Source organism: Leptinotarsa decemlineata, unplaced genomic scaffold, assembly GCF_025532065.1.
Source record: "Leptinotarsa decemlineata unplaced genomic scaffold, Ldec_3_MD MMD2_tig00078422_RagTag_RagTag, whole genome shotgun sequence".
Lineage (NCBI taxonomy): Eukaryota > Metazoa > Arthropoda > Insecta > Coleoptera > Chrysomelidae > Leptinotarsa > Leptinotarsa decemlineata.
In genome coordinates this window covers 7,386,116-7,402,284 of record NW_027412747.1, presented here as the reverse complement: position 1 = coordinate 7,402,284, position 16,169 = coordinate 7,386,116, and the positions used below count along the sequence as shown (strand labels likewise).

Genomic DNA, 16,169 nt, shown 5'->3' with positions numbered 1-16,169 from the left:
GTGTTTTTGGTTGAGTTTGATATATCGAAAAATATCGCTTTTTGAACGTTGATATTTCGAAGGAGTTGAATTTAGGAGTGAAGTGTTTTAGAAAAAATGTTGAGATAGATATGCAGCTTTGGAGAATGGTATTATACAGTGTAAAAGCCAAATTGAATGAATTCATTATTTCGGTTACGGTACATATTTCAACAAAATCCCGAAACACAGCAAATTTAAATTATAATTTGACATACTTCAATGGAAAAATGCTACCCCTCCTCAACCACCGTCGAATGACAGGTACAACTCCCAATTTTACAAATGGAAAGTATAGGCTTGTGATATATCGTTTGAAGTGTCTCTTCAATCTCTATTCAAAAATATTGTTGCTTCCTAGTTTATTGCAACAATTGAGATAAAATAAACTGAAATCATGTGGTTACCGAAATTCGATAAAATACACTCAAAACTTATTGCAATATACTCAAAACTCATTTCATGTTGAGTGTACTTTGTGTCTTAACGGTCATGCTAATCGGCAGAATTGCCGCTACTGGTCAACGGAAAATCCTCATTGGATGAGAGAAGAACACACGCAATACCCTTTAAAGGTTAATGTTGGGACAGGGATTGTAGGAAACCATATCATTGGTCCTTTTTTCATTGAGGGCAACTTGAATTGCGATAATTATTTGGCACTACTTCAAAATTATGTCATTCCAAGTTTACCAAATTTATATCATATTCCAGGAAATCCTCAAGTTCCAGTGAATACGATATATTTCAGCAGGATGGAGTAGCACCACATTATCAAGTTAATGTCAGGCAATACTTCGATACAACATTTCCTAAGCGATGGATAGGGAGGCGAGGATCGATTGAATGGCCAGCGCGATCACCTGATCTTTCATCATTAGATTTATTCTTATGGAGATATGTAAAGAGCAATGTGTACACAAAACTAAACCTTCAGATTTGTATGATTCAAAAGACGCAGAAGGTCGGTCACGCCTGATATTTTAAATAATGTTAAAAGACAGTTTTATTTAAAATAAGGATGTTGCCAAGACGTTCGCGGTCTTGGCATTTCGAACATCTACTTCGTTAACATACATAGTTCTTTCTCGTATTCTACATTTGATTACGTTTTTGCATTACATTTGATTTTTGAGTGTGTTTTTTCGAATTTTGGTAACCACATGGTTTTAATTTATTTTATCTTAATTGTTGGAATGAACCTGAAAGCAATAACATTTTTGAATAGAGAATGAAGAAACCTTTCAAACGATATATCACAACATTACCTCTATGATTTGGGGTTCGATTTTTCGTACCCCAGAATAAAAAAATTGTGATTTCATTTTATCATAATATCACATTATCAAGTCTATAAATATTATCGAAGATAATTTAGGTATCCGACGGGACTGCCCACATAATCATTCTACCCTGATAAAATTTTTGAATTTTTCATATCGATGAACTTATTCAAAAAAACTCCATCATCTTAAAAGAAACTGCCTCTTTTCCCCGCTATTATAAACGTAGTCACTCATATAACAAAGTGAATCCGAGCGATACTTAATTTCCGTCACCGACTCGTTTCATTCCCTTCATAATTCATCCCTACGTGGCTTAAACGTTGATGGGCAAATGAGTGTTCTTATACTAATTGAAAACGTTCATTATCTAACAATCACTGCGCTCGAAACACAAGCACGCACATTTTATCTGCCCTGCATGTACATGCAAATTGTTCGGTGGACCTACGAGTCGGTAATAAGCGGTATAATGACCAAAAAAGTTGCTCATGAATTTCGGGGTGTGAAAAAACTAAGCGGAATATATAACTGGAAGATTTCCACTTGCAATGCAAGTTTGATTTTTCTTGGAGATAATTAAATATGCTTTTTGTTGGTGTCAGAACTCGATTTGTCATGTGTGCTGTCGTTGTCTACAGCTTTATTTGTGTTTCATCACGCTATTATTGTGAACATTGTTTTTTTTTTGTGAATATGTATCGAGGATACGCATGATTTTTCTGGAAATCATGGACAGTATCATTATAATGTTTTCATAAAACGTTCCTTTTGGGACATAAGTCTCAATTTCTGCCGTTGTACGAGTATATACGAGTACGAAGAAAATGTTTAATCATAGTTACGTCTTGGAAAGTACATAAAAATATACAGTTAACTAGTTAACATAGTAAGGAATTTGAAATCAAAAGCAATTGCCATTTCCAATTCTGAATTCCATAACAAAAATCTCCAATTAATTGAGAATCGCCTAGTAGAATTTAATATTCCTAAAGCCCTTATTAGAAAAATAATTAGAGAAAGAAGTTTCACGTCCCAAAATACAGGGATGAAACCCAAATATAACAAAATTTCATTTGTAGAAAATGTATCTGATAAACTTGGGAAACTAACTCAGTACCGAACGAATTATAGTGGCCTTTTCAAATGAAAATAAGGTTGGAAAGCATTTTCTCTTGGAACAAAAAACAAAAACACCACAAGAAATACAATCCAATATAGTGTACACATTGAACTGTGCTGTATCCTGTGACAAATGTTATGTTGGTCAAACTGGACGGTATCTTAAAACACGAGTTCCAGAACACATGAGAGACTCTAAGGAACTGAATATAAGAAACCCCACAGCTCTTGTTGGCTATTTTTTTGATTTTGATCATCCTACTATTCTAGATGATCAACCATATTTATTCACAAGACTTTTGAGCGAAATGATACATATCCTCAGTGTCAACACTAGAAAAGATGTCGATAGCCTTAATACTACATATTTCAATTCAATAAGTAAAATACCTGAATAATTTACCCTTTTCTCATTCTTTTTCTTTCTGCCATTGATTGAAAAACAGACACCACCTTATCAGAATCACAGATAAAGGCATTCGTTTGTTTCGTGTCGTTTTGTGTTGGTATTTTCTCGGAAATTTGGTTGTTGCAATGTTTTTTTAAATATGTATCTAATATGTCTGATGGTTTTCAAAATAATGATACTATCGACACGACACGTAATTTAATTAGGAACTCATTATTTCTTGAAATTGAAACGATACTAATCGTATGAGTTAAATTCGAAACATCGGCAAGAAAACAATTGTTTTTTTTACGAAAAAATGGATCCTGTTACCCAACCAACCATTTTTCAGTTCAATAAAAAATATGATTGAAATTTTCAATATCTTCAACAGTGTCATTATGAAAAATATGCATAATAGAGAAAACATATTTAAATATATCACTACACACATCTTATCGAAGTGTTTGGAAAGGAGGTAGTCGGCTTGTGAGGGGTCTGGATTTTGGTGGTTTTTCACTTTTGCGAATTGCTTGGATAGCAAATACGAAGAAAAACAGGCCTTCTTGACGTTTCCAATGCGTTTTAAACCATCAAAAACCGCATATGCGTTGACGCCCAGTTCTTCCACCATATCACCCACCGTTTGTGATTGGTCAGTCTCCACCAGGGTCATAAAATCCTCTTCCCGGATCACCGTAGGTCTGCAACTTTGAGGCTCATCTTCGAAGCTAAACGACATCTTATAGTTATAAGCTGAAAAGATACGAAAAATTTAAAATAGGAAAAAATGAACAGCATCAATGTATAGAAAATGAAATTCTCTGTGGATCAGTATATAGCACGACACAGTTGAATAAATATTCATTGACATATGGAGCTACAAAACACATGACATTGAAATGGACAAAATTTTTGAAGAAACCTCATAATAATATTCCCTATAGTAGATATGAATAAGAATGCGTCAGAATATAAAATATATCACTTATTCATTCGTTCACATTTTTCAAATGATGGTTTCCATCAATAATAATAAAGATAATAATAGCTTATTAGTTCTTCAGATTATATCTAACATAATACGAGTACAGAACAAGTCAGTATAGTTCAGTATTATTTATAAAAAAAGATCTAAACGTGTGATTTCTAAAAGGTCTTACCTTTCAGAAATCACACGTTAAAAGGTAAGACCTCGTTAGTCCTCAGCTCGAACAAGTTTCTCAACTTCTGAGAGTTGTCGTTCGTATGAGGGCGACAGCTGATTAACGGAAAAACAGATTTTTTTCAAACGTGTGATTCCTAACACGGGTTGAACGATAGCAAGTGAAGATCGATCGTTCAGACTAGGGCTTGAACCACCGACCAACACGGCAGTCAATTCGAGCGATTGAACAAAGCACCCACGTCGAACCGCCTGGCTACCGACCGATTTATAAGAATTTATAAGATAAATTGATATTTAAAACATTTTTCACAAATTGTGGTCAATATAATTGATATATTTTTTTTTGGGAAAGAAAGTTTTTGGCTTTCTACTACTCCATCTGATACAAAAAAAAAGAAAGGAAGGAAGTAATCAATTTGAAACTCTATACATGAATGTGTAGATCATGCAAAGAAGTAACTTTCAGTTACTTCTTTGTATTCTTCAGTAACTTTCAGTTACTTCTTTGTATTCTTCAGTAACTTGCATGATCTACACATTCATGTATAGAGTTTCAAATTGACTACTTCCTTCCTTTCTTTGGAAGATTCTCTCATCCCTTTTTTTTGTATCAGATGGAGTAGTAGAAAGCCAAAAAACTCCATCTGATACAAAAAAAAAGAAAGAAAGGAAGTAATCAATTTGAAACTCTATACATGAATGTGTAGATCATGCAAAGAAGTAACTTTCAACTACTTCTTTGTATTCTTCAGTAACTTTCAGGTACTTCTTTGTATTCTTCAGTAACTTGCATGATCTACACATTCATGTATAGAGTTTCAAATTGATTACTTCCTTCCTTTCTTTGGAAGATTCTCTCATCCCTTTTTTTTGTATCAGATGGAGTAGTAGAAAGCCAAAAACTTTCTTTCCCAAAAAAATTAATCACTTCTAAAAATATAACCCCTTCAATTCAAATAATTAATATAGTTATTGATGTAACTAGCTGTACGAAAGCATGTAAAATGACTCAGTATAATAATAATAGTGGTTAATTATTATTTGTTATTGGTTCTAATGACTTTTCCTCACAAAATACAGAATAAGTCAGGTGTCGGGAATTTTTGATAATAGGTACAAATAATGACTTGAATTATAAACAGATTACAGATTACAGATCATGCATAAGAACATCTGAAAGCAATAACAAACAAGTGTTTTGATAAAATATGAAAATATGCATGCAAACATAATATATAAAATCAGATATTTTTGACTACTATTTCGAATTTTTTCAAAAAAGAGCTTTGTAGCAGTTTGGTAGATGATTGAACGAAGTTATTGCCATGTATTTTGAGCAACGTTCTGTGTTTTGGAAACGGTGATTCGGCACTTCCAGGATTGCTGCATTTCTTGTGTAATACCTACTGTTTGCCAGCGCTCTGACTAAGGCCAGCTCTGTTTTGGTATATATCAGTATATGCAGAACATACAAAGAATGGAATAGAAAGTCGAGATTTTCAGCTGTTCAAATATATTCCTACAGCTTACTCTCCTGGCCACTCCAATGATATTTCTAACTGCTTTTTTCTCGAGTTTGAATACCCTATCGGCCTCCTGGGGTACTCCCGATACTATGATTCTATATGTCATTACTGACTGAAAGTGTGCAAAATATATTATCATCAATACAGATTTTTCGACATTATGGACGTAATCAATATCACTGTTATGACTTCAACTTTCAAATATTCGTTCAATTTCTTCAAAAGAAAATGAAAGATATGTTCAAAATATGTTTTTCGGTCAACCAGCTGCTGCACCCTCCTACGAACGACAACCCTCAGAAGTCGAAACTTGTGCGAGCTAAGGACTAACGAGCTCTTAACTTTTATCAAGTGATTCCTGACATCATCATGATTATCATTTTCCAAGGCTGCGCTGGGTCCTATCCCCGAAGTCTTATTACTTTTGAGAGGGCGCATCAACATTATCAAGCAATGACCATTCCCCACATCGTGGGGTAGGTGTTCATTGGGTACGAGAATCATGTGCAATCATGAACAGATGCAATAAGCCCAGAATGATAGTCTTCTGCATTTGTGTGACATATATCTGCCTCAATGCTGCAAGTCGGCTTGATCTTGAAATTTGAGAGTAGCATTATTCCACCAAGAAGTTCAATATTATTATAGAAATAAAATCTCCTTAATTGAAATTTATCCTGTAGATTCATTTTTCTTGTATGAGAATAATATAAAACTTTCCCATACTGTTTGTGAAGACTTTCAACGTTATTACTCTCATCGTTATTACTCTCAACGTTATTACTCTTAACGTTATTACAGGTTTGCGTGTGTGTCCCCATTGAGAGTGTACTTTCTAATGTTCATACTCTTGTACCCCGTTTATAAAGTCACGTACTGTGGAATGGCGCCCAGTTTCTCTGATGCTCGTTATTTATAACTGATAGATCCTAGGTTCCTTGTCAACTTCCTTGAGAGTGGAAGTCATATCATCCTGGAAATGACCTCTGTAGAGAGTAGAGAGAACTGGATCCTCCGGGATCCTTCTGGTTATAGTGCAGGTATTTTCAGTCGCAGACCCATGACAGAGATATTAACCTGCCTAGAAACCTATGCGACTGTATTTCAAGCGGAAATTCACGCTATTGAATTGTGTGCGGGGTGATTGGAAGAATCCAACCTCATACACAAGTCAATAAAAATATTCTTGACAGTCAAGTGGCATTCAAAGCTCTCAGCTTCTACCGAGCAACGTCTATAGTGGTAGCAAATTGCGAAAAACAACTGTCTTAGACAGGAAGACATATTGTCTCTGGTCTGGATTCCTAGCCATATTGACCTTGAAGGCAATGAGGCTGCTGACTCCCTTACAAAGGAGGGTGCTGCAAGCAACTTCAACGGACCAGAACCTGTCATTCATTTACCCTTCGAAGCCTGATACCGAACAGTTGTTGGACTACAGTAAGGATGAACTACGATGTCTAACAGGCCTTCTCACAGGTCACTGAAATTTGAATCATCATATGCAGAGAATCGGACTGTCGGAAGACAGTGTTTGTCGCCTCTGTTACAAAAATGATGAAACAGCAGAGCACATATTTTATACCTGCCCCACTGGGGACCGAATCAATTCAGCAGAGCTGTACTCCTACCATCTGACCTGAAAGACCACTTACCATACAAACCAATCGGCTTCGTCAAGAAGCTATTTTTTTTTTGGCCGACTATAATGTGATCCACAATAAACCCTTGTGGGTTGCGGTGGAGGGTAGAATACACCCACTCATATTGGACCTAACCTAACCTAACCTTTCATTCTTCAGCACGGGTCACAGACCCGTGTAAATAACTCTCGAAGTGAGTTACAGGTTTATGCTCGAAGAATGAATTCAACGGTATTCAAAAGCAGAAGATCGGCAGAATAGTAAAAAATATTGGCCAGCTTTCATTAGGTACAAACCCCTGGATTGAGAGGTGATGACAGATGTATTGATATTGTTGATAGTTTTACTATATTCTTCCGGAAAATATATTTATAATTGAATGTTACTTTCAGATACAGAAAGAAGAGCTCTTCCTTAATGAGCAATTTTCTTTGGAATATTGAATTACACAAGAATCCACAATCGTATATATGTTCGAGTTTGTACTGGAGATTGACATGAATATCATTAAAAAGAAACAATACACGTTACGCTGAAAAGATACAATGTTGGTTATTGCCTTTCAGAATAAGCATTTTTTTTGGTTGAATAACTTCTAAAATTTAAATCTGCGGATATTGTATATAAGCCCCTGATTTTCTGTAATTACTTCATCGGTCTGTTCCGTCCGTTGTTGTTTATTTTAAATATGAGGAACGAAGAAAAAAATATCCATATATTTGAACTGGATCCAAACGATACCTACTGCTTATGAAAACAAACCAAATTCCACTGAAAATGCTTCATAATCACCCTGAGTTGAAGAATTGCAGAGCATAAAGAGTTAAATTATTGAACACACAAAAAACTGAAACGAGGAATAATCTGTTCCAAAGGTGTAATGAAGCAAGATAACGATCTCTCCGATTCTCATGATGGATTACATAAATGAACCAGAAAAATCGTTTTTTGATCATTGTAATATGTACCTGTATTTCGTGAAATACTTATTTTACCTACTCCATCCTACTCAATGATAGGATTCATATGATGGTATTCCAGTGGTTATTCCAGACCATCAATTTTATCGTATGATAATTTGTCTGATGTTAGTCCGATGCTATAATGAGGGTTAGAAAGAGATGCCGCTCGCAATTTTTTTTTTCATTGGTGTAAAGGGTGTACCGCTATTACTAATGTAACGTTCGTGTGTGAGTTGTCAATGGGTGATATTTATAATGAGTAAAAAAATTATTATGTTGAACGCTTTCATTGGGAAAAAATTATAATGATGTATGAAAACTGAAAAATAATTCGGAAGGTCCTAGTTAGCAGTCATCACACTACTCAACCCAGCAATCTACGGTATTGATCAGATAAAAAATTAGTTAAATCGTTGGGCGTAGCGTATCCTGGGTAAATATGTAAATATTACGCCTGACGATTTTGTAATAACGGCCATTGCGAGAGTAACATAAAATATTATTTTATTCATTGAGATCGAGGTCGATCACCCGTTTCTTCGGTGTCGATATTTTTCCAGTTGAAAAAGCGCTGAATTACTTTATGACTGTCGAACCTTCGAGCGTCGTTGTGGTCATGTTAAAATTTACTTAGACTAAACAAATAGATGTATTGCATCCTGCCGATGATCATACACTTGGGAAGGTTGAAAAAACGCTGATATGAGGTTTTTGTGGATAGCGTAGCTGACGCGAGTTGCTTGGGAGGGACAGAAAAGGTCGGTCACCGGATCTCGTCGAGACGAGATCGGGGGTCTCATCCCTCAGCCTTTGAGGCTGAGGGAGGTGGCCTAAATAGGGGAGATATTTTATTTGTAAGCGCGTGGGGCGAAATTTAAGTGAAAACGATAGTGAAATCTTAAGCCGGTATGGGGTACAGGGGAGTTTAAATTAAAAGTGTTGGTGTAGAAGACACACCGGGTCAACGAAACCTATGGTTGACCACAAACCACACAAAGAGGCGTTATGTAAGTGTTTGTTATTTTTTTTCTACTAACCAGTTGATATTTAGAGAGAGTTCACATAATATTTTATCTGAGTCCACTTCCTATATACAAAGAGGTTACATATTGTGGGGCTCCTAGTGCTGATAGTTAAGCTAGAGTACAATTACAAAAAAAAATGGTGAAAATTTGAAGTTATACACCACTCTCCCTGAAGTAAAACTGAAACTAAAAGTATTTTGTACCGAGTTGGTATGTTTATAGTTGTTTAAGAGTTTGAATTAAATAGTGAATAACACAGTAAACATTTGCGGCGAATTATTTGTTCTATTTTCTCTTGTTTTATTGCAATTCAACATTTTTTTATATAAGATTTTACACGTTGTTTTTTTTATTATTTTGTCCATAGAGTCGTATTCTACTTATTATACTTTATATTTGAAACTTTGGACTTTCATTTTCTCTTGGACTGAGAAAAATACCATATGAAGTTAAGAGAACACAAACAAATAAGAGACCTTTTGTCAATCTACCGAGATGAGTGAAAAGCATTTCAATTAAGATTAAAATTCAGTTCTGGAACCACACAATGAGAGAGAATATAAGTAAGTATACCAAATGATCAGATTTAAAAAAGACCGGCCTTCGTGCGATCGACACGAACTCTACAGCTTTTTCGGACCTGTTTGATATTCAAAATTTGATGCGGAGAAATCTGCATCTGGTGACAGCGCTGCTAAATGAAGGAGAAACGAGCTAGAAAGCTCCTATACTCGAAACTTTGAAACCTTCAGTTTCTTTCGTTTTCTCTTGTCCTGAGAAGAAGACCATATTATTACAATTTTATTATTATTTTATCTGATCAGTACCGTAGATAGATGAGAATAGTGGTGTGATGACTGCTACCTAGGACATTCCGAATTACTTTTCATTTATCAGTCCATTATCTACATAATTATCATCAACTTTTTTTTTGACTTATTTTATTTTCAAGTTTTCAGTTTCTAATTTTCATCCACCCTAATGCCACACAGTTCTTGGCACGTTTCAACGTTTTACTTGTGTTATGTATCACTGAGGGTGTATCATTTTAAGCCACCCTCACGCCACACAGTCTTTGAATTGATACAGAATTTTGACTTGGGTGGGAGATCCATTCTTGTATCCCGATTCTCAGTTGACGAAGATCTTTGTATAGATCATATTGGATTTGCATCTTTTTCATATTCTACTACCATACTACAATACTATAATTCCAAGGAAGTAGGTATTAAATTTTCAGAAATGACTGTGGTTTTTGCCTTGATCTGTCTCTTGTAATGACGTACAGTAGTTATACTGAACAGATGAATATGGGTATCAAATGCCAAACCCTGTCATTTGATACCAATATTGAGGTAGTTGTGAAAAATATGTAAACCGGCAATTTGGTAGCTGCGGCCATCTGGAATTTGCATATCTTCCTAAGTATACCACTATTCTACTAGTCAAGCCAGAATTCATCAAGTTATAATGTCATCAAAAGAGAATGTGTGCACCAAATATCAGATCAATATGTCAACGGAAAGGGAGTCAAACTGCAATTACTGAATTTTTCCCAAACGAACAAACAAACAGGGCAAGCTAAATAATTCAAATGATATACAATTACTTTACTTCACAATTCTTTCACATATTCAATCTCTTCTAAACTGGACACTTGTTTACAACCGCTCTTTAAATTCATCAAAGTTTTTTGCAACCTTCTTGACAGTCCTCCAGATTGACTTATATCACTCCTCTCAATTTGGCTGCTGACTCCCTTGCAAAGCAGGGTGCTGCAGGCAGCTTCATTGATTGAACGCCTGGATGCCAAGAAGATTTATGGACTTCTGGCAGAATCTTTTAGGATGTTTATTCACCCTTCACAGCTTGATACCAAACAGTTGTTGGACTACAGTAGGGATGAACGACGATGTCTAGCAGGTCTTCTTACAGGTCACTTCCATGTGAATCATAATATGCAGAGACTCGGCAGAGCAGTACTTTCAGCATCTGACCTGAAAGACCACTCACCATACAAACTTCGTTAAAAATCTAGATTTATTTAGTCGAGTGTGAATAGGTGTGAGCCACAATAAACCGTTGCGGATTGTGGTGGAGAGTCGAATAGACCCACTCGCTTTGGACCTAACCTAACCTCTCAATACAACTGTAACATGTCAATCTGGAGATAACTGATTGTTGCCAGTGCGCTAAAAAAACATTGTCTTGCTTTTCAAGTTACCTCGTCCTAGTTGACTGGTTCTCAGGTAACTATTTGAAAGGGTCGTTACCAGGATAGATAATTTATGTAATATTCATACATAAGCAATTATTGTCAATTATTTTCTTGGTCGCCAAATAGCGGCCTTTACTTCTTCTCCGTGGTTTGGTAACTTCTTTTCTTCAGGGTTGAAACAACTGTAATATGGTTTTTGTTCACGTTGGTTTTCTTCGTCAGATTGTAGTGTTCTACAAGTAAAAATGCACGTCATCATCATCATATACAAAATTGGTCAAATCAATTTACATATGTTACAGTTGAATTTTGAAAACAGCAGTACCTACAGTCAAATTCAAGACAGTTTTACGTGAACGGAGTAACAAGCTGAAATAGTCGGACAAATAGGCTAGGTCTGCTCTCTCTCCTCAGTTCCTTAAGACGCTTTAATCTATTCAAAAATAATAAAAATATTTTCAATCTTGCAAAATATTCTTTTTCATTTTGACCCGTTTTTAGAATGTCATTCAAAAGTATCAAAAGTCTGGTATTCCACTTGAAACCTGCTCTATCATATGCTGAAAATATCGAAGCCTTGGCTTCCGAATGGAATACGAATTAAGATTTAGAGACCTTGTCCCAGTGATGTCAGTTTTCCGAAATTAAAATAAACAAATACTGACCAATCTATTCATCATATCATTATACCATTATTTCTGATTGTCTTACGTTCCCATCAATCATTACTATAAATTTGACCCAAAATTTCGTCCGCAATCAGAATGTTATTCTGAAGGCACATCGTGTTTGGTAACTATGCGTTATTAAAAAACACGTCAGTTACCGATAGACAGAATCAATGAGACATGTGAATAAAAACTAGCACTTTCTAACTAGCATATGCTAGTTCTAGTAAGTATCTGGTCAAATCGGTGTGAATAAAGACTTGTAGAAAATACTAGGGCAAGTCTAGTAGAATCCGGAAAAACCCAAGCACTTACTCGTGGGGTAGTACAGGCTAGACCAAAGAAGATGTATTCATCATCAGAAGAATCTGACAATGATTTTAATAAAATAGAAAAAATTGATCGCACTCTGTTTGTACGTCTCCTTTCGGATCACATTGTCTTACTTAGCAAATCAAAAACCCCTGCTGTGATGAATGCTAAGAAAGAAGCTTGGGAAACCTTACGTTCTGACTACTGTGGTGCATTGTGGAAACAAGTTACTGTAGGCCAACTAATAAAAGCATTGAACAATGTGAAGTCTACCGTCAAGAAGAAGACTGACGTAAAAGTGACGGGAAACAGGAAAATAAAACTACAACCGTGAGAAAAAACATTCTTGGAGTTGATAGAAGATGATAACCCAGTATTCCATAAAATCCCGGGTAATATTTCAGTTGGTTCAGCAACCAACCAGTGATGACATCCAAGAAAGTTTGCCGAATACAGAAACTGAAGGGAAACCAAATGAAAATGAAAAATCGAAGAGGCAAGAAACAAAGAAGCCGATGAAAACTAAATCTGATGCCGACCACCACAAAAGTAAGATCAGAAAAAGTGAAAAAATTGTGTCGAATCATGAAGCAGATGAAACTAAAGACATGTCCACACCGCAGTTGCAAAGGATTGTTTTGTTGCAACAATACAAACTGAATAAGATCAAATTGGAAACCATGAAGAAGCAAACCGTTGAAAAGTCTACTCAAACTGATGTAACTGTTGATGATTGCCATACTCTATTCACATTGTAATTAATTGTAAGCTACATAAGTTGTATTTTCCTTTATATTGTAATAATGTAGGATTCTTAGGATTATAATTCTTACCATTGTAATCAAACTTGTAATTTGAAATAATTCAGTAGTGGTGTGAATAAAAACTAGTATATAAAACAATATGATTTTATTCAATAAATAAACAAAACTCATATCCCAAAAAAATAAAAAGTTGTGCAAGTAGGTGCTTGTGTCAGAAAAACATGAAAACGTTACTGAGTTCAATTTCACAAAAACAATTTCCTTACTGAATATTCAAATACGCCATCATATTGTCACGCTTGAATTTTCCTCTTAATGTTGTGTCGGGATTTTCATAACGAACCACCCCAGGTTGGTCATCTTCATTTGGGACGCTATCAAGATCCCCATACTCAAAGTCATCCTTTAGCTGCTTGGCAATGTTGTGTAACACAGCGCAACTGACTACCACTTGTGGAATGTTGTTTAATGCAACTCTAACACAGTTTCCCAGGATTGGGAATCTCCTTTTTAACTGGCCAAAACACCTTTCTATTATAACCCTTTCTTTAGCATGGATTAGATTGAACTCTCGTTCAACCGTTCTCGATAAACCGTATCCTGAATCTCCTAAAAGACAAACTGCTCCATCATACTGTGACACGATGTCTCTGACATGACTATTCCTCCACATATGATGCACTGTTTGGAACCTTTGGTGTAGTAATGAATATTACTGGAGTTTTTTCCCAACACTAAATCGTTATTTTTAACACCTCGACACGTGTTTCGATCACCAAGTGATCATCTTCAAAGATGAAGATTAAAATTTTTCATCTTCCTCTTTGAAGATGATCACTTGGTGATCGAAACATGTGTCAAGGTGTTAAAAATACACTCTGCCGTCGTGAACACTGCCGGGACACTCTGCACTAATACTTGTAAACTGTTCCAATGCATTGCATGTTGTCTGGACATTTATACTAGGATATCCTCTTCTACAAATATACTCATCACCGTGCAGCCCAGGCTTTTGTTTCTCAATTTGAGTACAATCAAGGGCACCAATTACAGACGGCAAACGAAAATGTCTCTGCCACAAAACTTTAGCCTCGGTCATATCTTCAGCTGTAGTTGGAAACCGTATCCAATTATGTGATTGTTCAACTACTCTACTCATCACGTACCTTATAGTCTTGTTAGCAGTAGTACGATGTACACACATATCTTGAGCTACACCAAACTGAAAACCAGGATCACCCACAAACCTTAGAAATAATTCCATTTGCTGTCTTCTGGATATACCACCACTACGAGTATCACTTTCTTCAAGAAACTGTGCCGCAAGGGAATCAACACTCTCACTGTTAAACCTTAACAGTTCTTTACAATTACGTTCGTTTAATCCAGAGCGAACAGAATTAATTTTACATTGACGAATAGGCATAAACTCAGCGATGATCAACAACAAACTGTGGACTGAGCAGACAGGTAGTAAATGCTAATAAAAAGTCTAGCATGCCCCAGACTAGGCTTAAAAATATCGAAGCATATGCTACAGAACAATCTACTTCAAAAGTTTTATTCACACCATTTTTCAAGCATTTACTACTCGCCCGGAAAAACTCTAGAATTTACTTAGCAAGTGCCAGTTATTCACACAAAACGTAGCATTTACTTAAGAAATCCCTAGTATTTGCTTATACTAGTTTTTATTCACATTACTGAATATCAGACTATGATTAGAGCTGATTGGCTGTTTTGAATGAAACTCGTTGTACCAAACGTTTCGCCTGCTATTGCGGCAGACATCATCTGTGATTCGAGAGTTGACTGCGATAATGAAGATGAATTTTGAAGTTTCAGTCGTTGCTGACTTGCTGCTTTGTTGTTGAGCACTTTCTCATCTAATCCATGGGCCATATGTCCTGCCCTTCAGAATCTGATCTCATATTGGTGGATCTCTCTTCGAAGATTATTTCGAAAATAGTAAGTTAGAAGTTGCTCTTCAAGTAAAGGTATGATGGAAATGCAGACGGTTTCAATTCCAAGAATTATTTGAGTTGCCTATAAATTAGATTTCCAATTTTTTGTTACAATCACGATCTCGACTGATCTCATAAACAATACAAGTATTATTGCTTCAGTGCCCCAAATGACCTTCAATCAATCCTTTTTGTCTTACTATGAATTATTCAGAATTTATGCCTAATATATTTTTTTGTTTCAGGTGAGCTGTTTTTCTAATACTCCAATCAGTCATTGGTAAGTAACATAATTGGTTGCACCTTCGTAGTATTCAAACAGAAGGGCTTAATTTTTCGATCGAATCCATCTCAGATAAATAGGTTAGACTTGAAACTAAATACGTAGGAATAGTTCGTTCTATCACAAATTGTTGTATTTTTTTTCGATATGAAGTTGAAATTCAAAAACAGACTACATTTCTTTATTAGAAACGCTTTGTATTTCTGTTGTTATGTATTCTATTATCTCAGTTTGATATTTCAAAATGGATTTGTTCATTTTGGAATAATTATAGCAAACCACTGATCAACATGTGAAATATTTTTGTATCAGGTATGAAGGAAATACTATACGGATTTATCCATTCATTTTTAAACGAACGGATCAAGCCCAGTTCGGTAGACAATATTAAAATACATCACAATTCAACACTACAATAAAATCAAAGTTAGTAGAGTTAATGAATAACGTTGCGTACAGATATACTCATTCAACTGAAACTAAAAATGTTTCGAAAACAAACCGGTTAGGCGAAAATATGAACATGTACATGGATAGAAATAATAATGGATAATTATAAATGTTCCTGGAGTATAAGTAAGTTATTCGGAGAGGCAAATCAAACGATGATATGTAACAAGCAATTCGAGGTGAGTTTTATATTGAGATAGAGATGGAGTAGAAAAACTAAGATCATCAAATTCGTTGGCTAGTGTATGGATACGTGAAAAGCAAATATTGTAACTATATTTGGTTTGATGGAACTGAGTATGTAGATGTTTCGAAAAGAAGCTAGATATAGTGAGTTTACTGGTTATCAGAGTGAACAGTTTACAATACCGGTAT

The 16,169-nt window shown here is 35.5% G+C and overlaps 1 protein-coding gene across 6 annotated transcripts in view; it reads left to right on the top strand.

Annotated features, from left to right (window-relative positions):
- nolo (ADAMTS-like no long nerve cord) overlaps positions 1-16,169 on the top strand; it is an 875,808-nt gene that overhangs the window by 226,962 nt on the left and 632,677 nt on the right. The window contains exon 2 of one of the 6 annotated variants that reach the window (XM_074186240.1): positions 15,307-15,341. The exons of the other annotated variants lie outside the window; for them this stretch is intronic. The gene's annotated coding sequence lies outside the window, so the exon portion shown is untranslated. The remainder of the gene's footprint in view (positions 1-15,306; positions 15,342-16,169) is intronic. 6 annotated transcript variants of the gene reach the window in all.